Source organism: Pelophylax lessonae (assembly GCF_965119305.1).
Source record: "Pelophylax lessonae genome assembly, chromosome: 13".
NCBI lineage: Eukaryota > Metazoa > Chordata > Amphibia > Anura > Ranidae > Pelophylax > Pelophylax lessonae.
Genome location: NC_138780.1, coordinates 25111475 through 25134924, shown reverse-complemented (window position 1 = coordinate 25134924; position 23450 = coordinate 25111475).

The window sequence follows — 23450 nt, the reverse complement described above, 5'->3', positions numbered from 1 at the left end:
AAGGTTTCTTCACCGTAAGAGCTGTCAAAATGTGGAATAGACTCCCTCCAGAGGTGGTTCTGGCCAGCTCACTAGATTGCTTTAAAAAAGGCCTGGATTCTTTCCTGGGTGTACATAATATAAGTGGGTACTAATATTTATAGGTAAAGTTGATCCAGGGAATGTCCGATTGCCTCTCCGGGGATCAGCAAGGAATTTTTTTCCCCTGCTGTAGCAAATTGAATCATGCTTTGTTGGGGTTTTTTCGCCTTCCTCTGGATCAACTGCGGGTATAGGATTGTGTATATGGGATTGTATGGTTGGGTTTTCTTTACTGTTTTTTGTTTTTTATTGGTTGAGCCAGATGGACTTGTGTCTTTTTTCAACCTGAGTAACTATGTAAGAGGTAGGAAAATAATGCCTTGAGTAAAAAAACAACCAGTCTCTTTTTCTTTAAAAGTGAACAAAAAAAGTGCACGTGAACACACACAAAAAGTGCACTTGGGGCTTGTTATATAGTCCCCTCCCAAAGAGGAAGAAACCCTCCCTGACAACCCCCCCCCCCCCCCCAGGGGGCAAGACTCCTGACGGTTGTAAGGCACACTCAGGTCCACCTAGCCGAAAAGCCTGATGGATCCCACTCCTCATGATCAGCCGTGGCGAATCAACAAATACTAGGTGGGGGTTTTCTCTCAAAGAGAGACCCCCTAAGACAGGGGAGGAAAGAACCTGATGACCACATATCCTCCCACCAGACTTCAGGGTAGGCCCAAAGACCCATACCCTATAATCCTGAGTTAAAAAGGAAACACGTATACTGTAAGTGCAGGTGACTCATGTGGTGAGAAAATAAGCAACTAAACATAAAAAAAGTTACCAGTACATTGGCTAGGCCCTACCACCTGTGGCAAGTCGTGCGCCGTCGCGGTCCATTGAGTAGTACAGGAACGGTTCTAATAGGAGCGACACAAGTCGCTCTGACTTAGAAAAAGGGTCCTGTACTACTTCAGGGCGACCTGGAGGCGACTTGCATTGACATTCATTTTATGAAGTCCGTGCAAGTCACGCCAAAGTCACGCTGCACGCGACTTCACAGGTCGCCCCCCCTAAGTCGGAGCGACGTAGTGTGAACCGGCACTAAGAGTCTGATGCTCTACCATTGACTACCAACTGAGCTAGCTGGGCCACATTGCACCCAGTACCTAAAGTATGCTGTCCCAGTCAACTTCTACATGTAGCACTGTCCTCATAGTTCTTGCAATGTGATGACTTCTTGGGCCTCCTCTGATTACCTTGCAGACGGTCACTAGGGGATTTTTCACACGTCCATCCTTGCTCCCAGTTGCTTGTTACTTAATAAACAGTCCAGGGGGTTTGGTTTCATATTTATTGTGGAACTTGGATGGGAGAAGGGAATAGTGGGATACTCCAACTGAATTATTCACAGTAGATAATGACCACTCTCACTTGGCCTCACTGAGTTATTTGTGGAAGCAGACACGTTTCTTTAACCATACTGCCACTTGTATGGAAGAATTAAATCTTCTTGCTTTCTCTAGAAGCAGACTCAATGCAACTACATTATCAGGACACTCTCTAGCATCCCCTTGACTGACACCCGTCCACTGACTCTTCTGGCAGAAGGGGTGGCCCTCTCAAGACAGGCCCCACGACACAGATCTGTACTCACTGTCGGCAGAATCAGATCCTCTCCAGTGTCTCACTCTCAATCAGCTCTGCAGGACATCAGGGTTCAGCTCCTCTCTGGTTCTCAGGCTCTCAGTTGACAGCATGGCAGCTTCTTCAGAGGAGGGGCAGCCGCCCCCTCCCACCGGGACACAGCTTTTCAGCTGAAAGACCCAGAGCACATGTGCCCTCGTGAATTTATACAGTTATCCAGCATGCACCGAGGCACTTTCCTCTGCCATTTACCAGGGCTGAACAAATGCCTGTGCATTCCCTTGTCAGGTTTTCTCCCACTGTTCAATATGCCTCCCTATTGGAGCAGTGTGAAGCCTTTCAGACAAGCTGAGCTGCACCTGAGCACCACGAGAAGACCTCACTAATGAATCCTGCTCTATGGTAAGCAGAGAGCAATATAAATGTACCTGGCAATCTCTCTGGTAAGCAAAAAGACCCAAAAACTATACTTTCTCTAGCACCTACCTAGGAGGGTGCTACATAAACATTGTGCTGTGATTTCCAACAATTTCACCAATCTGAGTCCAGTAATTGTCACCCTTATATTAAAAAAGAATAGCGCAACCATGCAAAAGAAATGACTATTAAATATGGAGACAATCCATAAATAAAAATGGGGGTTTAGTCCCACCATATGGCCATATCGTGCTCAAGCCCACCACTGCGTCAAAGTACCCCATTATCAGTGGGTCCTACACTATCCATAGAAAAGGGGTGAATACTTTGACGCAGTGGTGGGCTTGAGCACGATATGGCCATATGGTGGGACTAAACCCCCATTTTTATTTATGGATTGTCTCCATATTTAATAGTCATTTCTTTTGCATGGTTGCGCTATTCTTTTTTAATATACATGTTGCTTGGTCCATAGCTGCACTGGCTTTAGATATACATGTTCAGGGTTTGCTCCCCCAATTTTTTGCTTGTTTATTATGTATTCGGTCTGACCAGACTTCTGTGGTTGAGCATCCCATCCCCCACACACACCTGTACTCTATCAGAGTCCACCATCAAGTAGATACAGGAGGAGTCCTTTGTAGTGCATTAGCACATCTTCCCAGCAAGGAGTGTTGTCTCCAAGGGTTGGAGAGGCTGGATTCACCCCTTTTCTATGGATAGTGTAGGACCATATTTAATAGTCATTTCTTTTGCATGGTTGCGCTATTCTTTTTTAATATACATGTTGCTTGGTCCATAGCTGCACCGGCTTTAGATATACATGTTCAGGGTTTGCTCCCCCAATTTTTTGCTTAATTGTCACCCTTACCATCACTCTGCTGCCTTCTGCTCTGTTCCCAACCTGCCTGCTAGTTACCGGCCCGGCTTGCCTGACCCTGCTGTGTGACCGGCCATCCTTATACCTGCTGTCTGCTTCCTGCCAGCCTACCAATTGTCTGCTGCCTGTGACCTGCCAGCCTGCTAAGCATCTGCTTATCAGTGATCAGTCTACAAAGTACCTGCTGTCTGCCACCTGCCAAGTACCTGCTGCCCTGCGTCACAATCCAGCCTGCATCCAAGTACGCACAGACCTCACATCTGTAGCCTTCCCCATCTGAACTTCTAGGCACTCATGCCACTCCAGGCTTCCGTGCCTCCTGTTTACATTATCAGGGGTACCAGGCCAGAGGTGTAAGAGATCTCCTTCCTCTCCACATCAGGCTCCATCTCCAGGTGCGTGACAGCATAGCACTATAAACAAAAAGCTGAACATGGTTTTGATAATAATAACCAATGGAGAGAGGCTACCATATAGTGAACGTACTGTTTAAAAAAACAATAGGATAAAAAATATAGCACTTACAATCAATAAAACCATCTCTAGTCTTGTTTAACCCCTTAGAGACAGCGCCTGCCAAGCTCTTTAAGGGGTTTAGACTGCCGGGAAATGGGGGGCTTATGGTCATGGCTGTCACATGGGCAAGCAGCGATCAAGAGCTTTTCGTTAGCCGTCGGGAGCATGCAGGGTGCGTGCTCCTGGCAAGGCCCACCCACCGAGACACTGCATTTTTGCAATGCGCTCGGCGCAAAAGGTTAAGTGAAATTGCCGTATCCAAGATGATCGCTAAGTGGTTATTACCAGAACACTAGCTGACACGTTTCAGGGTTTGTCCCCCAAAACGCATCATCTGGTGTTATCACCCACTTGAACCTGAGGAGTTCTATAGATGGGCTTACTTTTGGTTCCTGAGTTACAGTATCTCACAAAAGTGAGTACACCCCTCACATTTTTGTAAGTATTTTATTATATCTTTTCAAGTGACAACACTGAAGAAATTACACTTTGCTACAATGTAAAGTAGTGAGTGTACAGCTTGTATAACAGTGTACATTTGCGGTCCCCTCAAAATAACTCAATACACAACCATTAATGTATAAACTGCTGGCAACAAAAGTGAGTACACCCCTAAGTGAAAACGGCCAAATTGGGCCCAATTAGTCATTTTCCCTCCCCGGTGTCATGTGACTTGTTAGTGTTACAAGGTCTCAGGTGTGAATGGGGAGCAGGTGTGTTAAATTTGGTGTTATTGTTCTCACTCTATCATACTGGTCACTGGAAGTTCAACATGGCACCTCATGGCAAAGAACTCTCTGAGGATCTAAAAAAAGAATCGTTGCTCTACATCAGTGGTTCTCAAATCCGGTCCTCGGGACCCACTAACAGGCCAGATTTTAAGTATTACCTTGGGGGATGCAGACTAGAATACTGCAATCACTGAGAAGCAAATGAGATCACCTGTGATGTAATTTAGTTATCTTGCAAACCTGGCCTGTTGGTGGGTCCCGAGGACCGGATTTGAGAACCACTGCTCTACATAAAGATGGCCTAGGCTTCCGAGCTCTGCCGGTTGCTCTCCCGAGGAGGGATGTAGAGGACATTCAGAGGGAGGTGAACAGATTCATTTGGAAAGGTAAGAGGCCCAGGTGTGGGAAGCCCACAGTGTATAGGCCTCTCTCTCAGGGGGGGCTGGGGGTTCCTAACCTGTGGCATTATTACTTGGCTGCTAGACTGGCTCAAATGGCGCAATGGCATGCTGAAGCCCCATTGCCACCTTGGCAGAGGTTTGAGAGTGAATCTGTTCGCCCCTTCAACCTTCAGGGCCTACTTTGGTCCTCCATGATGCATCCTCGGGACGTCAAACAGCTTAATAGTATAGTGTGGCATACCCTAAAGCTTTGGTCCGACTGTCGCGACAGGTATCAGCTGCGCTCCTCTAGACCTCCATTGTTGTCTTTTATGGGTAATAAAAGCTTTGAGCTAGCGTTCACGTCTCCTGACACCTATAGTTGGTGGGTACTGAACTCCCTGACCACCCTCCACGCCTTGTTTCGAGACACCTCTTTTTACTCTTTTGAAGGTCTTAAGAACCAATATCGGGTCCCTGATTCTGAATTCTATAAATTCCTTCAGATCAGACATTTTTATGGCTCCCAGGGCCCTTTGACGGGCCGCCTTGAATCTTCCCTTTTTTAATCTATCTGCCGCACCTCTTCTAGAGACAGAGGGGTGATCTCGAGACTTTATAGTTACCTCAATGGCCTCCATCTACCAGACAAGTCTCGGGCCATGCTGGCGTGGGAGGCTGATCTCGGAGTGGACCTGTCAGTAGAGGCGTGGTCGTCTATGCTTCAGAATATGAATAAATGTACTAAATCTATGTCAGTGAAGGATACGGTAGTGAAGCTCCACACCAGGTGGTACTTTACTCCGGACAGGGTCCACAGGTTTTACCCGGGGGTCTCCGACCGCTGCTTTCGTGGCTGTGATGCCCCGGGCACCATACTCCACACCTTCTGGGAGTGTGGTAGACTATCTGCAGTGTGGGACAGGGTATCGGATGTGATCTCTCAAATGCTCACTTCAAGAATTTCTATTACCCCCCCAAATGGGCCTATTATTTGCTAAGATCCCTGGTGCCCCTGCACCCACCCAGAGGTTGGCACACACGCTATGTTGCCCGGTGCTGTGGGCTGTGGCCCTTAACTGGCGGTCGGAGACGGTCCCTTGGACACAAGTATTATTGAGAATGGAAGCGATCAGAAGTATGGAGAGGGTTTGTCACACTTTGTATGACACTATGCATGTCTTTCATAAAAAAATTAACGAGTTGGTCTGCGGGCTGATTGGGTTGTGGGTTTTCTTGCCTTCTCTCAGCACTCGGTGGTCTACATAGGGGTCCTACCCCTGGCAATAACTAATTTCTCAGGAATAGATAGTTATTACTGTTATTGTTTGTTTTTCTGAAGTATGCCTATATAAGAGATGATATTGACAGGCACTAGAATTTACTATACAATGGCGTATTTGATGCAACGACAATCTCCATGCCTTTTCTTACAGCTGGGACATTGTTATGTTTTATTCTTTTTTTTTCTCTGCGATCCCTTGATTATGTCCTTGTTGTGTGGAATACGATGCCGCTAACTTACACAATCCTTTATGCTTTATATTCTCTACCTTACCACGTGCATTCATTTACACTTGTTTGGAATAATATGTACTGGTGCTGTTCTGATATGTCATACTTTGGTTTTGTTTCTGGCTTTTCTTGTTTACAAAGCTCAATAAAAACGTTTGTATTAAAAAAGATGGCCTAGGCTATAAGAAGATTGCCAAGACCCTAAAACTGAGCTGCAGCACGGTGGCCAAGACCATACAGAGGTTTAACAGGACAGGTTCCACTCAGAACAGGCCTCGCCATGGTCGACCAAAGAAGTTGAGTGCACGTGCTCAGCGTCATATCCAGAGGTTGTCCTTGGGAAATAGACATATGAATGCTGCCAGCATTGCTGCAGAGGTTGAAGGGGTGGGGGTCAGCCTGTCAGTGCTCAGATCATACGCCACACACTGCATCAAATTGGTCTGCATTGCTGTCATCCCAGAAGGAAGCTTTTTCTAAAGATGATGCACAAAAAGCCCGCATACAGTTTGCTGAATACAAGCAGACTAAGGACATGAATTACTGGAACCATGTCCTGTGGTCTGATGAGACCAAGATAAACTTATTTGGTTCAGATGGTGTCAAGTGTGAGTGGTGGCAACTAGGTGAGGAGAACAAAGACAAGTGTGTCTTTCCTACAATCAAGCATGGTGATGGGATTGTCATGGTCTGGGGCTGCATAAGTGCTGCCGGCACTGGGGAGCTACAGTTTATTGAGGGAACCATGAATGCCAACAAGTACTGTGACATACTGAAACAGGGCATGTTCCCTTCAGGGACTGGGCCACAGGGCAGTATTCCAACATGATACCGAACCAAGATGACCACTGCCTGGCTAAAGAAGCTGAGGGTATTGGTGATGGACTGGCCAAGCATGTCTCCAGACCTAAACCCTATTGAGCATCTGTGGGGCATCCTCAAACAGAAGGTGGAGGAGCGCAAGGTCTCTAACATCCACCAGCTCTGTGATGTCATCATGGAGGAGTGGAAGAGGACTCCAGTGGCAACCAGTGAAGCTCTGGTGAACTCCATGCCCAAGTGGGTTAAGGCAGTGCTGGAAAATAATGGTGGCCACACAAAATATTGACACTTTGGGCCATATGTGGACATTTCCACTTAGGGGTGTACTCACTTTTGTTGTCAGCAGTTTAGACAATAATGGCTGTGTGTTGAGTTATTTTGAGGGGACAGCAAATTTACACTGTTATACAAGCTGTACACTCACTACTTTACATTGTAGCAAAGTGTAATTTCTTCAGTGTTGTCACATGAAAAGATAGAATAAAATTTACAAAAATGTGAGGGGTGTACTTACTTTTGTGAGATACTGTATATACAATGCTGTCATTCTCAATGGTTTTGTGAGTATAATTGTTATTATTTACTTTTCAATAATGTGTTGTAAATAATGCACTAGGCATTTGCACCCTTTGTTTTTTATTATTTGTGGTGGGGTCATTTTAAAATGTGAATCACACATATTCCCTTGTTTATGGACTCCATGCAGTCCTCCTTTTGGATGCTAAGAGCTGAGAAGCAGACCATGATGATGCGTATCCTCACTCCCACACATCCGGCTCTTTGGGAATTGCTGGCCCACTTTATTATTTCACCAGCACTTATCCCTACAATGGCCCATAGAGTGGCTTGCCTGTTCCACATTCATCGTATGTGACACCTGGTGGATGACGTGAGGTTTGCTCAGGAGATCCAGAACTGAAATACTTCACTTCCTACAAAGAACAATGGAGGCATACTGCCAGTGACATTGTTTAATGTGTGAAGTGTAACATCCTTGTATTTAACATGCAAAGGTCTAAGTATAAAACATGTCCTTGTCACTATGAGAAAGAAAATCTATGCAGAAAATTTCAGACCTACAGGGTGACCATAAATCAGCTGATGGACAGATATATGGGAGCCAAGATTATAGGCTGCGGGTTTGTAATCCAAATTGTGGTTTGGTGACACCTGGCAAGTCACTGATTGGGAACAAGCATGCTGGATGGCAGTTTACAGCGTTCAGACTTCACTTGCTGCATGCTTGTTTTAAAACACTGGTGCATTAGATAGGGCTCTCCACAATTTGTCCAGTGCAAAGTAAAAAAATATATAAAAAAACTGATCTATCCCATGAAGTTTGGTGGCCAGGCTGGGATTGATGTATGACAGCGGTTCTGCATATATCAAGTTCCAGGATGAGTTTATTTCCCTCCACTTGGGCAAGACAGACCTTTTTGGGTTTGATGCAATAAAAAAAAGCAAGCAAAGAAGAGAAAGGACCCTGGCCCTGATCCTCTGGGGCGCAAGACTTCTGACAGGGACTGCAGTACTCATGGTCAACCCAGGCGAAATCATGAGGACCAGCCAAAGCAAGGTCCAACCAGGTACTAGGTGGGGCTCCCACCGGAGGGAGACCCCATGCTACATGGAGAACCTGACCATAAGGCCACTTGCCCTCTCTCCCCTGGCTTTTCTGGCTACCTTTATTCTGTTATGAACTGGGTGATCTCTGCAGCTCTTGACATTAGGAAGGCCTCTCTGAATGGGGAAGATAAAGGGTGTAGAGAAGACTCACATAAAGATAAGAACACTTAGTGCCAGTTCACACTGTTCCGACTTGGTCGCCTGACAAGTACCGGTCCATGCTGTGCAATGGAACCGTTGTAATAGGAGCGACTCAAGTCGCTCCGGCTTAGAAAAAGGTTCCTGCACCTTTTTTTTGCAAAGTCGGAGCGACTTGCATTGACTTCCATTATGTGAAGTCGTTGCAAGCCGCCCCGAAGTCGCGGTGCATGGGCGACTTCATTAGTCGCCCGAAGTCGGGTCGGATCAGTGTGAACCGACACTAAAGCCCCGTACACACGCACAGATTGTTGGCCAACTGATCGGCCAACTTTTGTCCAGTGTTGTTTGTTGGTTGAAATGTGCTCTAGACTTGCACTGGACTTTTGTTGGCCAACAAAAACCAACTTCAGAAGTGATGTCATGTTCTGGTTGACTTTCAGTGTGTTTTTTCTTCTATGAGCATGCCCAGTCTTGCTCATCTGATTTTTGTCTGCCGAAATCTGTACTGACTGAGGAACAATCGGCCGTTCTTTGTTGGCCAACAAACATTTTATAGCATGCACACCAGATTTTTTTCGGCCGAAAATTCGCAGTTGGTTGTCGGAAGCATCATACTAACAAGCCTACAATCGGCAGATCGGACGTTGGCCAACAATTTACGGCCAACAATCTGTGTGTGTGTACGGGGCTTTAGTGTACGTGTCCTGCTCCGAGGCAATTTAAGCCTGGGAATCACACTACAGTGCTCTGCAAGACAGCAGACTAGTTACACCACCATAAATGCAGCTCTGCATACAGCAAGATCCAGGAGGAGTTTATATCCCTCCACTTGGCAAAGACTGACCAGGTGCAATAAAAAAGCAAGCACACAAAAAAGTGCACAGGATGTACACATGGTCCTCCTCTGAAGAGAAAGGACCCTGGCCCTAATTCCCCCCGGTTAAAGACTTCTGATGTGGACTGCAGTACTCGTGGTCAACCAGGGCAAAACCAGGAGTGCCGGCCAAAGCAAGGTCCACTCAAGTACTTGGTGGGGCGCCCACTGGAGGGAGACCCCATGGTACAGGGAGAACCTGACCATAAGGCAACTTGCCCTCCCTCCCCAGACTTTGCTGGTTACCTTTATTCTGTTATGGTCTAGGTTCTCTCTGCAACTCTTGACATCAGGAAGACCTCTCTGAATGGAGAAGATAAAGGGTGTAGAGAAGGCTCATATAAAGATAAGAACACTTAGTGCACCTGTCCTGCAAAGCGCTCAGTGGCAATTTAAGCCTTTGAATCGCGCTTTAGTGCTCTGCAAGACAGAAAAGAAGTTACAGTACACCACAAATCTGAAGTGACGACCAGTCACAAAACATTTTGGTGTTCAATGAAATCCACCTTGTATTGATGTACTCTTGAGATTGATTATTTACATATAGAGTCGGGCACCTCTGCCACCAGATGGGAACTTTTTTGATATTTCGCTACAAAATTTTCTGGCCATTATGAATTTTTTCCAAGGGCTCTTTCACTTGGTGCTGCACCATTCAGCAGGGTATCTGTGAGTGGAGGCCAGAAGAAAGTCCATACTGGAAGGTCACCCTTAAAACTTCTAACTTTCTCTAGTAAAGTTATAAGATATAGATTTATTCGTTTTATCAGGGCATTCCACCAACAACCATTTTGTACCATTCTACCCTACGTCGAACATCACTCAGGTTCTTCATTACATAAGAAAATCCACACTTTGACACTGTAGCCGCTTAGGGGTATTTGAGCAGGGGCGGCCCATCCATTGGGGGCGCATGGCGCCGCCCCCCTATCCATGCGTCAAGCCCATTCAATGGGGTATATATATATATATATATATATATATGCAGTGGGCAGTCCGGAAGTAGTTAATTGTATTGTGCGGATTATCTTCTACATATAAATTCTCATGCATAAGTGAAGATGTGAACACTTATTTGGTGCCAGCAGAAGTATACACATATTGTTTATCTATTTTAATCATTATTATCATTTTAATCATATATATTTATTGTGTTCTTTCGATATAATTATTACACATCTTCTTGCACACATATTTGCGCTGAAGTAACCTCACGGTTAAGCACTTTTTGCTTAACCGTGAGCTAATAATGACTTAGGTTTGGTGGTCAGTAGGAGAAATAGGGTCCCATAATTTGTATTGGTGGGAGGAATGGTGCCCCATCCTTGGTATCAATGGGAGGAATGGTGCCCAGTCATATGTATCAATAGGAAGAATGGTGCTCAATCCTTGGTGTCAATGGGAGGAATAGTGCCCCGTCACTGGTGCCAATAGCAGGAATGGTACCCAGTCAATGAAAAAAATGGTGTCCCATCATTGGTGCCAATGGGATGAATGGTGTCCAGTCACTGGTATTAATGGGAGGAATGGTGTCCAATTATCGGTGTCAATGGGAGGAATGGTGTCCTGTCATTGGTACCAATGGAAGGAATGGTGCCGTCATTGATTTTAATGGGAGGAATGGTGCCCCTACATTGGTGCCAATGGGAATGGCGCTCAGTCACTGGTGTCAGTGAGAGGATGGTGTCCAGTCATTGGGAGGAATGGTGTCCAGTCATTGGTGTCAATGGGAGAAATGGTGTCCAGTCATTGGTGCCAATGGGAAGAATGGTGCCTAATCATTGGTGCCAATAGGAGGAATGGTGCCCAGTCATTGGTGTCAATTGGAGAATGGTACCCAGTCATGTGTCTATGGGAGGAATAGTGCCCCATCACTGGTACCAATAGGCAAAGAGTCAATGGTAATAATGACCTAGAACAGTAAAAAATAGCTGCGCTATGCACCACTTAGCTAAAAATCAAATAGCAAATGATTGAGTAAATTACATAGAATATATAAAAAAAGAAGCTACACAAAAAGATCCTGAAAAAATCATATGACATAAAAAGTATAAAATTGTTGCGCTTAAGATTAATGATAAAAAGTCCGTATAGTTAAAAGGAAAAGTCCTTTAAAATCAATCAAAAGCGATGGATAACCACGTGTGGATGGAAAAATAGTATATTGTCCGCTCTCCCTTGAAAGACCACGTGACATAGACCACCACCAAGAGAGGTATATTAAATACCCTTACCAGATCTCACCATCTCATGAACAGTATATAAATACAGACATCAATGGGCATAGGACTGGCTCTCAGTAGATATCCATGGTGCACTATGTCTCATGCGCTGATATCCTCTCTCAGCGTGATCTGTCCTTAGAGAAGGGGGAGGAGCGAGCAGAGGGAGATCTGGCATGCGATCAGCCCTGTGATCAGGGAAGAAGACTGTGTAGAGCCCGAGCACCTCCAGTTAGGAGAGGATATCAGCGCATGAGACATAGTGCACCATGGATATCTACTGAGAGCCAGTCCTATGCCCATTGATGTCTGTATTTATATACTGTTCATGAGATGGTGAGATCTGGTAAGGGTATTTAATAATGACCTAGGTTTGGTGGTCAGTATGGGAAATAGGGTCCCATAATTGGTATTGGTTGCAGGAATGGTGCCCCATCCTTGGTGTCAATGGGAGGAATAGTGCCCCATCATTGGTGTCAATGGGAGGAATAGTGCCCCATCATTGGTGTTACTAAAAATAGTGCCCCGTCATTGGTGTCAGTGGGAGGAATAGTGCCCCATCATTGGTGTCAATGGGAGGAATAGTGCCCCATCATTGGTGTCAATGGGAGGAATAGTGCCCCATCATTGGTGTCAATGGGAGGAATAGTGCCCCATCATTGGTGTCAATGGGAGGAATAGTGCCCCATCATTGGTGTCAATGGGAGGAATAGTGCCCCATCATTGGTGTTACTAAAAATAGTGCCCCGTCATTGGTGTCAGTGGGAGGAATAGTGCCCCATCATTGGTGTCAATGGGAGGAATAGTGCCCTATCATTGGTGTCAATGGGAGGAATAGTGCCCCATCATTGGTGTCAATGGGAGGAATAGTGCCCCATCATTGGTGTTACTAAAAATAGTGCCCCGTCATTGGTGTCAGTGGGAGGAATAGTGCCCCATCATTGGTGTCAATGGGAGGAATAGTGCCCTATCATTGGTGACAATGGGAGGAATAGTGCCCCATCATTGGTGTCAATGGGAGGAATAGTGCCCCATCATTGGTGTTACTAAAAATGGTGCCCCATCATTAGTGTCAGTGGGAGGAATGGTGCCACATTATTGGTGTTAATGAGAGGAATAGTACCCCATCATTGGTATTATTGCAAAATGGAATGCAAAATGCAAAAGGAATGTCTCCCATGGGACTTTAATGCAGCCAACCATCAACAGCATATATTTAAAAAAAGTTTTTTATGTACAAATATATTTTAAAAAAATGTTGGAAAAAAAAAAATTATTGGTTTAATTTAGAGGAATCATGCCTCACTGTCTCATAGGGCCTAGTAACATCAAGCAAAGGGCCGCATCCAGCCCACAGGCCAGTTTAGGGACCACTGCTCTATTGGACAGAACAAAGTCTCATTCATAAGGTTTTTGTAGGATCTTGTTGCCATACACTGAAGGCATGTAACATTTGTGCTAACCCTATTGACCGTCAAACCAACAATGTGTAGCCAGCTGCACCACCGCCGCTGATTACACACTATTGATGTTTACATCTCAGCCCTGAATAAGTCATTCGTGTAGCGGTGCATTCGCAGGGTGATTTCAGCCCACTCTGAATCAATTCTTGCAGTGCATAAATGACTCATTCAGGGCTTACATGTAAACATCAATAACACGTAATCAGCAGCAGCACTGAGGGGAGCATGGGGGAAACGGTATTATAGACTGATAAGTCTACATTTAAAGCGGAGTTCCAGCTTGTGTTTTAAAACCACCCCCGCGATGGTCGCCAATAATCCAATACATAACGGAATTAGTAATAAATGTAGGTTTTCTAAATCATTTTCTATTTTAAAAACTCACACTGCTCTCCTCAGGGAGCGCGTTCCCAACTTCAGAACTTTAGAAAGTGGGTGGAACTCCACTTTAAGGTGTCTAAACTAAAGAAGGGAACATTCACTATATTGTCAAAAGTATTGGGACACATGCCTTTACACACACATGAACTATAAAGGCATCCTAGTCTTAGTCCGTAGGGTTCAACATTGAGTTGACCCATCTTTGCAGCTATAACAGCTTCAACTCTTCTGGGAAGAAGGTTTAGAAGAGTGTCTATGGGAATGTTTGACCATTCTTCAAGGAGCGCATTTGTGAGGTCAGGCATTGATGTGGACAAGAAGGCCCGTCTCACAGTCTCCACTTGAATTCATCTCAAAGGTGTTCTATTGGGTTGAGGTCAGGACTCTGTGCAGGCCGGCCAGTCAAGTTCCACCACCCCAAATTTGCTCATCTATGTCTTTACGGACCTTTTTTGCGCACTGGTGGCGCAGTCATGTTGGAACAGGAAGGGGCCAACCCCACCTATTTCCACAAAGTTGGGAGTATGAAATTGTCCAAAATGTCTTGGTATGCTGAATCCTTAAGAGTTCCCTTCACTGGAAATAAGGGGCCAACCTCTGAAAAACTACCCCAATACCATAATCCCCCCTCCACCAAATGATTTGAACAAGTGCACAAAGCAAGGTCCATAAAGACATAGATGAGCAAGTTTGAGGTGGGGGAACTTGACTGGCCTGCACAGAGTCCTGACCTCAACCCGATAGAACACTTTTGAGATGCATTAGAAGCCTTCAGTCCAGTGCATTAGAGGAAATAGAACAGTATGCAGAGCCTTCGATCAAAGGGGTTAATGTGTGCCTAAATAGGCTTACTGACTGTGTGGGGGAAGGGCTCTGTGACAGGCACAGAGAGATTGGGGTTTCAGCTTAGCTGAAGCCTCTGATCTCTCCCTGCCTGTCTGACAGAAGACTCGCCTGCTTTATTTACATAAGCAGGCGGGTCTTCTGTCAGTTTATCTGATGATTGCGGGAGGAGCGGCAGCAATCGCCGCTGCTCATCCCGCTGTGTCTAAACACAGTGGGAGCGCAGCTCCGGCGGCACGAGACCTCATGCATGAAATCATGCGGTACTCCGTGATTTTACGCAACCAAGCCGCTCGGCCGCAGTAATACTACGGTGGGCGGTCAGCAAGAGGTTAAAGAAATAAAAAAGGAAAAAATTATACATATATATAATTTTTTTCTTTAACCTCTTGCCGACCGCCCACCATAGTATTACTAATATATATATATATATATATACAGTGGGTACGGAAAGTATTCAGACCCCCTTAAATTTTTCACTCTTTGTTATATTGCAGCCATTTGCTAAAATCATTTAGGTCCATTCTTCTTCCTCATGAATGTACACATAGCACCCCATACTGACAGAAAAACACAGAATTGTTGACATTGTTGCAGATTTATTAAAAAAGAAAAACTGAAATATCACATGGTCCTAAGTATTCAGACCCTTTGCTGTGACACTCATATATTTAACTCAGGTGCTTTCCATTTCTTCTGATCATCCTTGAGATGGTTCTACACCTTCATTTGAGTCCAGCTGTGTTTGATTATACTGATTGGACTTGATTAGGAAAGCCACACACCTGTCTATATAAGACCTTCCAGATCACAATGCATGTCAGAGCAAATGAGAATCATGAGGTCAAATGAACTGCCTGAAGAGCTCAGAGACAGAATTGTGGCAAGGTACAGATCTGGCCAAGGTTACAAAAAGATTTCTGCTAAACTTAAGGTTCCTAAGAGCACAGTGGCCTCCATAATCCTCAAATGGAAGACGTTTGGGACGACCAGAACCCTTCCTAGAGCTGGCCATCCGGCCAAACTGAGCTATCGGGGGAGAAGAGCCTTGGTGAAAGAGGTAAAGAAGAACCCAAAGATCACTGTGGCTGAGCTCCAGAGATGCAGTCAGGAGATGGGAGAAAGTTGTAGAAAGTCAACCATCACTGCAGCCCTCCACCAGTCGGGGCTTTATGGCAGAGTGGCCCGACGGAAGCCTCTCCTCAGTGTAAGACACATGAAAGCCCGCATGGAGTTTGCTAAAAAAACACCTGAAGGACTCCAAGATGGTGAGAAATAAGATTTTCTGGTCTGATGAGACCAAAATAGAACTTTTTGGCCTTAATTCTAAGCGGTATGTGTGGAGAAAACCAGGCACTGCTCATCACCTGTCCAATACAGTCCCAACAGTGAAGCATGGTGGTGGCAGCATCATGCTGTGGGGGTGTTTTTCAGCTGCAGGGACAGGACGACTGGTTGCAATCGAGGGAAAGATGAATGCGGCCAAGTACAGGGATATCCTGGACAAAAACCTTCTCCAGAGCGCTCTGGACCTCAGACTGGGCCGAAGGTTTACCTTCCAACAAGACAATGACCCTAAGCACACAGCTAAAATAACGAAGGAGTGGCTTCACAACAACTCCGTGACTGTTCTTGAATGGCCCAGCCAGAGCCCTGACTTAAACCCAATTGAGCATCTCTGGAGAGACCTAAAAATGGCTGTCCACCAGCGTTTACCATCCAACCTGACAGAACTGGAGAGGATCTGCAAGGAGGAATGGCAGAGGATCCCCAAATCCAGGTGTGAAAGACTTGTTGCATCTTTCCCAAAAAGACTCCTGGCTGTATTAGATCAAAAGGGGGCTTCTACTAAATACTGAGCAAAGGGTCTGAATACTTAGGACCATGTGATATTTCAGTTTTTCTTTTTTAATAAATCTGCAACAATGTCAACAATTCTGTGTTTTTCTGTCAGTATGGGGAGCTATGTGTACATTCATGAGGAAGAAGAATGAACTGAAATGATTTTAGCAAATGGCTGCAATATAACAAAGAGTGAAAAATTTAAGGGGGTCTGAATACTTTCCGTACCCACTGTATATCCAGCCCACTCCCCTCCCTAGTATTATATTTGACCATCCACACACAGCATGCTTGGAAATGTTGTGGGGTTGTGGGCACTCTTTATTTTGTTGGTCAGCAGCATTATCCACAGACGGCCTGTCTGCAGCATCCCAATCCTTTAACCACGCCGGCGTCACTTAAAGTGCTTCTTCTGCTGTAAAGTGGCCAAGATTGGTGAAGTGTGCTTCTGATACAATATACAGCTTGCTAAGCCCACTTGGCAAGAAATAAATGTTTAACGCAGCAAAGACAAACCGGCAAAGTTCTGTAACAATCCGAGAAAGATGCTCTCTCAGCAACAGCAATTAAGCTTCAATTTAAAATCAATCTGCAAGAACTATATTCCAATAAAACAATGCAGGACATTGGCAATGACAAGGTCTGAAATACATTTCCAGAGAGATGCTGAGTAGACGTAGGAAAGCGAGGACACAAGTCACAGGCCTCCTTAGATTTCACCTAAATTGGTTGTAAAGGCACAAGGCTTTATACCTTCATGTATTCTATGCATTAAGGTAAAAAAAAACCTTCTGTGTGCAGCAGCCCCCCTAATTCTTACCGGAGCCCCCTCTCTATTCAGCGAAAGCCTTGGCTCTCTGGGGACTCACACTCCTGATTGGCTTTTGGCAGCAGTGGGAGCCATTGGTCAATCACAGCCAGTGAGCCAATCAGGAGACGAAGGGGGTGGGGCCAAGCCCACACAGACACAGCGCAGCGGGCCAGAAGCAAGTCTGCTTGGGTGCCCCTAGAGCAGTGATGGCGAACCTTTGCACCACAGATGTTTTGGAACTACATTTCCCATGATGCTCATGTGCTCTGCAGTGTAGTTGAACATCATGGGAAATGTAGTTCCAAAACATCTTGGGTGCCAAGGTTCCCCATCACTGCCCTAGAGCAATGATGGCAAACCTTGGCACCACAGTTTTGGAATTACATTTACTATGATGCTCATGTGCTCTGCAGTGTAGTTGAGCATCATGGGAAATGTAGTTCCAAAACATCTGGGGTGCCAAGGTTTGCCATCACTGTCCTAGAGCAAGCTGCTGGCTGTGGGAGCACACAGCAGAAGGGAGAAGCCAGGAGCGCCAGCAGGGAACCCGGAGAAGAGGAGGACCCAAGTTGCTCTGTGCAAAACCCTTATACCAGGGGTCTCAAACTGGCGGCCCTCCAGCTGTTGCAGAACTGAAAGTCCCATCATACCTCTGACTATGGGAGTCATGCTTGTAACTGTCAGCCTTGCAATGCCTCATGGGAATTGTAGTTCTGCAACAGCTAGAGGGCCACCAGTTTGAGATCCCTGCCTTATACAGAGCAGGCAAGTATGACATGTTTGTTAAAAAACAAGGCTTTGATATCACTTTAGGCCCCTTTCACATGGGCTTTCCAATCGGATCCGCCTGTCAGTTTTTCAGGCAGACCTGATCGGATGCTCCATGCAGCCCTATGGAGCAGCGGATGTCAGGGGAGACATGTCCACTGACACCCGCTGCTATCCGTTCCTGTCCGTGAAATCCGGACGGATGGAAACCCTATTTTCTATCCATCTGGTGGATCGGATGAGAACAGATAGGCGGTCCGTTATCATCCGATCTCCCCATAGAGGAGAGCGGGGCTCTGACAGCTCCATCTCTGCACACAGAGCGGAGGTGTAGACGGAGCGGTCATCAGCCGGCTCAGCAGGAATCAGCAGATCGATCCCCACTGAGCAAAACAGACTCCGTCGGGCGCACCGCCCGTGTAAAAGGAGCCTTAAAATGGTTGTAAACTTACATATACCCAGTGAAGTGACTATCCTCAGGTGATACACAGAGATTAAACAAATCCTCCTACATAAGTTATATCTGTTTATCTGCAGCATTCTCTTCTCTACATCTGTTCAAAGTACAGAATTTATAAAGCTTATCTGAGCCGTCACAAAAAAAGGGGAAGGGAGATGAAACTACACACTACAGAGTGCAGTGAGGAGAGCTCTGAGAGCTGATTGGAGGGAAGGAATACACCCCCTCCACACAGGAACAGAGCTGAGACTGTCAATCACAGGCGGTGTGCTGGAGCTCAATCCGGTGTCACCTTAATTCTCTTGGTGTCAGGAAAACTTGTCAGAAGGGATAACAGAGGTAGGAGGTAGCAGAGGGAAAACGGAAAATTGTATCAGATTTACCGTAATTTTCCTTTCCTGGTGCCTATCCATGGCAGCATACAGGTGCGTATGCTGCCATGGAGGCACCAGGAAAGAACACTTATGCCTCATGCACACTGGACATTATAAAAAATGCCAGCTGTAGGAGTTTTGTAGCGTTTTTTGGAGCAATGTTTTTTAGCTAAACTATACTCCCACAAATGCTTATGGCTCATAAACGCCATGTTTTTAAGCTTTTCCCAGAGTTAGAGTGTTTTTACAGCTGAAAAACTCCACTTCAAACCCACTCATTTTGGGGTTTTTTTCCAGCCAGAAAACGCCCCTGCCAAAAAAACACTGATAAACGCCTGTGTGTATGGACAGATAGGAGGACATGTTTGGTAGATTACTGGCTGTAGAAAAAACACCCAATACCAAAATCAGCAGCTGTAAAAAATGTCCAGGGTGCATGAGGCTTTAGTGCTCTGGCTAAAGGCAAATACACACTATAGAAGGATATACGTTGTTCATAATTCATGTCTGAAGTTTACAACCACTGCCAACTGCAAAACGTGTGTGTATATGTATATATATATATATATATATATATATATATACACACACACACACACATATATATATAGACATATATACACATACACACACGTTGCAGTTTGCAAGCAGTTTACCGAGGTTATGCCTGAAGCTATCTTTTTCTTCAGCCAGCAGCTGACACTCTCGTAAAAATGATCTGAGCGGTTTCCACCGGTGCGCCTGAGAAACGATCCGACAGTGCGACCAGCTGGTTACAGAGGAGATAAAAGACTAGACCAGGGGGTCAGCAACCTTTTTCCACTTAAGAGCCGGATTCGATGTATGCGAATGCATAGAGGGCGACAGTCACCTGCTAATAAATGAAGAAACCATTACACAGCCCCCGCCCCTCTGGACCCCTTTACATTACACAGCCCCCTGCACCTCTGGAACTCTTTACATTACACAGCGCCTGCACCTCTGGCCCCATTACATTACACAGCACCTGCACCTCTGAACCCCCTTACATTACACAGCCCCCTGCACCCCTTTACATTACACAGCCCCCTGCACCTCTGGACCCCTTTACATTACACAGCCCCCTGCACCTCTGGACCCCTTTACATTACACAGCCCCCGCACCTCTGGACCCCTCTACATTACACAGCCCTCTGAACCCCTTTACATTACACAGTCCTCTGGACCCCTTTACATTACACAGCCCCCTGCACCTCTGGACCCCTCTACATTACACAGCCCCCACACCTCTAGACCCCTTTACATTACACAGCCCGCTGCACCTCTGGCCCCTTTACATTACACAGCCCCCGCACCTCTGGACCCCTCTACATTACACAGCCCTCTGAACCCCTTTACATTACACAGTCCTCTGGACCCCTTTACATTACACAGCCCCCTGCACCTCTGGACCCCTCTACATTACACAGCCCCCACACCTCTAGACCCCTTTACATTACACAGCCCGCTGCACCTCTGGCCCCTTTACATTACACAGCCCCTGCACCTCTGGAACTCTTTACATTACACAGCCCCCTGCACCTCTGGACCCCTCTACATTACACAGCCCCCTGCACCTCTGAACTCCTCTACATTACACAGCCCCCGCACCTCTAGACCGCTTTATATTACACAGCCCCCTGCATACCACAAGTTAAGTCCAACAAGGTGCCTGCATGCCTGGTAGACTTTTTACATCTAAAAGGTTTATTGTGCTCCAGGAACATAACTTCCAGAGCGCAAGAGTCCCTGGAACTGCTATGCCTGCCTGCCCCCCCCCCTTCTGCCCATTCACAGAAGCCTTTGTATTATGGGAACCCATGCACAAAGTATAAAGGCTTCTTTGAATGGGCAGCAGAGGAGAGGGGGCGGGCATAGTTGCTCTATGCGCCTCTCTCTCTCACAGTGGAAATGTATCCTGCGTGAGTGCAATATACATCACATATAAGACTTTATTCACACCATGGTGCAGAGACGTCAGTTTTTCTCCACATGTTCTGCAAGGGCCCAGAAAACAATTGTTCTCTATGTGCCCTGTTCACACCACAACACTGGTATCACATGCAGATTTTTTTTCTGAGCAGGAATCTGCAAATTATATGCGGTTTTCTGCACAGGGAAAAAACTGACATGACATCAACATTGGTGTGAACAGGGCATGAATTGACGTGCATGGAAACTGATATCAATGTGCCTGAAACGCACAGGAAGACTGATGTCAACTAATTTAAAGCCTAATGTAAACTCATGTCTCTGCAAGTGAAATCTGGACGGTTTTCCTATCAGTTTTCATGCAAGAAACGGTGTGAACGTACCCTAAGAATTTGCGATAAGTCCCATAGGGGACATCCACCAAATTTGGACTTAATCATAGTGTGTCTGAATTTTTTGCAAAGTTGTTGAGTTCCTGGAATCTGTATAAACAGTTGGGCAAAAAAGTATTTAGACAGCCACCAATTGTGCAAGTTCTCCCACTTAAAAAGATGAGAGAGGCCTGTAACTTTCATCATAGGTACACTTCAACTATGAGAGACAAAATGAGGAAAAAATAAAAAATCCAGAAAATCACATTGTCCGATTTTGAAATAATTTAGTTGCAAATTATGGTGGAAAATAAGTATTTGGTCAATAACAAAAGTTCATCTCAATACTTTGTTATATACCCTTTGTTGGCAATGACAGAGGTCAAACGTTTTCTGTAAGTCTTCACAAGGTTTTCACACACTGTTGCTGGTATTTTGGCCCATTCCTCCATTCAGATCTCCTCTAGTGCAGTGGTACTCAAGGCCCACTAACAGGCCAGATTTTAAATATTACCTTGGGGAGATGCAGACTTGAATACTGCAATCACTGAGCAGCAAATTAGATCACCTGTGATATAATTTAGTTATCTTGCAAACCTGGCCTGTTAGTGGGCCCCGAGGACCGGAGTTGAGGACCACTGCTCTAGAGCAGTGATGTTTTGGGGCTGTCGCTGGGCAACATGGACTTTCAACTCCCTCCAAAGGTTTTCTATGGGGTTGAGATTTGGAGACTCGCTAGGCCATTCCAGGACCTTGAAATGCTTCTCACGAAGCCACTCCTTCGTTGCCCAAGCAGTGTGTTTGGGATCATTGTCATGCTGAAAGACCCAGTCACGTTTCATCTTCAGTGCCCTTGCTGATGGAAGGAGGTTTTCACTCAAAATCTCACGATACATGGCCCCATTCATTCTTTCCCTGCACGGATCAGTCGTCCTTGGTCCCTTTGCAGAAAAACAGCCCCAAAGCATGATGTTTCTACCCCCATGCTTCACAGTAGGTATGGTGTTCTTTGGATGCAACTCAGCATTCTTTCTCCTCCAAACACGACAAGTTGAGGTTTTACCAAAAAGTTCTACTTTGGTTTCATCGGACATTCTTCCAATCCTCTTCTGGATCATCCAAATGTGCTCTATAACTTCAGATGGGCCCGGACATGAACTGACTTAAGCAGGGGGACACGTCTGGCACTGCAGGATGAGTCCCTGGCGGCGTAGTGTGTTACTGATTATAGCCTTTGTTACTTTGGTCCCAGCTCTCTGCAGGTCATTCACTATCCCCCCCCCCATCCCCGTGTGGTTCTGGGATTTTTGCTCACCGTTCTTGTGATCATTTTGACCCCACAGGGTGAGATCTTGTGTGGAGCCCCAGATCGAGGGAGATTATCAGTGGTCTTGTATGTATTCCATTTTCTAATAATTGCTCCCACAGTTGATTTCTTCACACCAAGCTGCTTGCCTATTGCAGATTCAGTCTTCCCAGCCTGGTTGCAGATCTACAATTTTGTTTCGGGTGTCCTTCGACAGCTCTTGGGTCTTTGCCATAGCGGAGTTTGGAGTGTGACCGTTTGAGGTTGTGGACAGGTGTCACTCTTTTATACTGATAACAAGTTCAAACAGGTGCCATTAATACAGGCAATGAGTGGAGGATAGAGGAGCCTCTTATGGGCCATACACACTATACGATTTTCTGAAGACTTTTTCCTTCAGATTTACCTTTTCTATGTAGTGCAAGGGCCTGCCAGATTGCATACAAATTGAAAGTGTTTAGGTTTGACCTCATATTATATGGTTTTGGTAAGTCTTCAGAAAATCTTATAGTGTGTATGGCCCATTAGGCTCCTTTCACACACTCCGTCCGTCGGACGGAGTCCATTTTTCTCAGTGGGGGGATTGATCCGCCGATCCCCCGCTGAGCAGGAGGATGACCGCTTTGTCTCCGCGCTGTGTGTGGAGACACAGCTGTCAGTTCCCCATGCATCTCTATGGGGGAAATCGGATGGGAATGGACCGTTGTTCCATTCTCATCCGATCTGATCAACGGATGGAAAATAGGGTTTCCATCCATCGAGATTTGACGGATCGGATGTCAGCGGACATGTCTCCGCTGATATCCGCTGCCCCTTATAGATGCATGGGGGGACTGTTCAGATCCGCCAAAAAAACTGACAGGCGGATCTGAACGGTCCGCCTGTGTGAAAGGGGCCTTAAAGAAGTTACAAGTCTGTGAGAGCCAGAAATCTTGCTTGTTTGTAGGTGCCCAAATACTTATTTTACGAGGAATTTACCAATTAATTCATTAGAAATCCTAGAATGTGATTTCCTGGATTCTTTCCCCCCCATTTTGTCTCTCATAGTTGAAGTGTACATATGATGAATTACAGGCCCCTCTCTCATCTTTTTAAGTG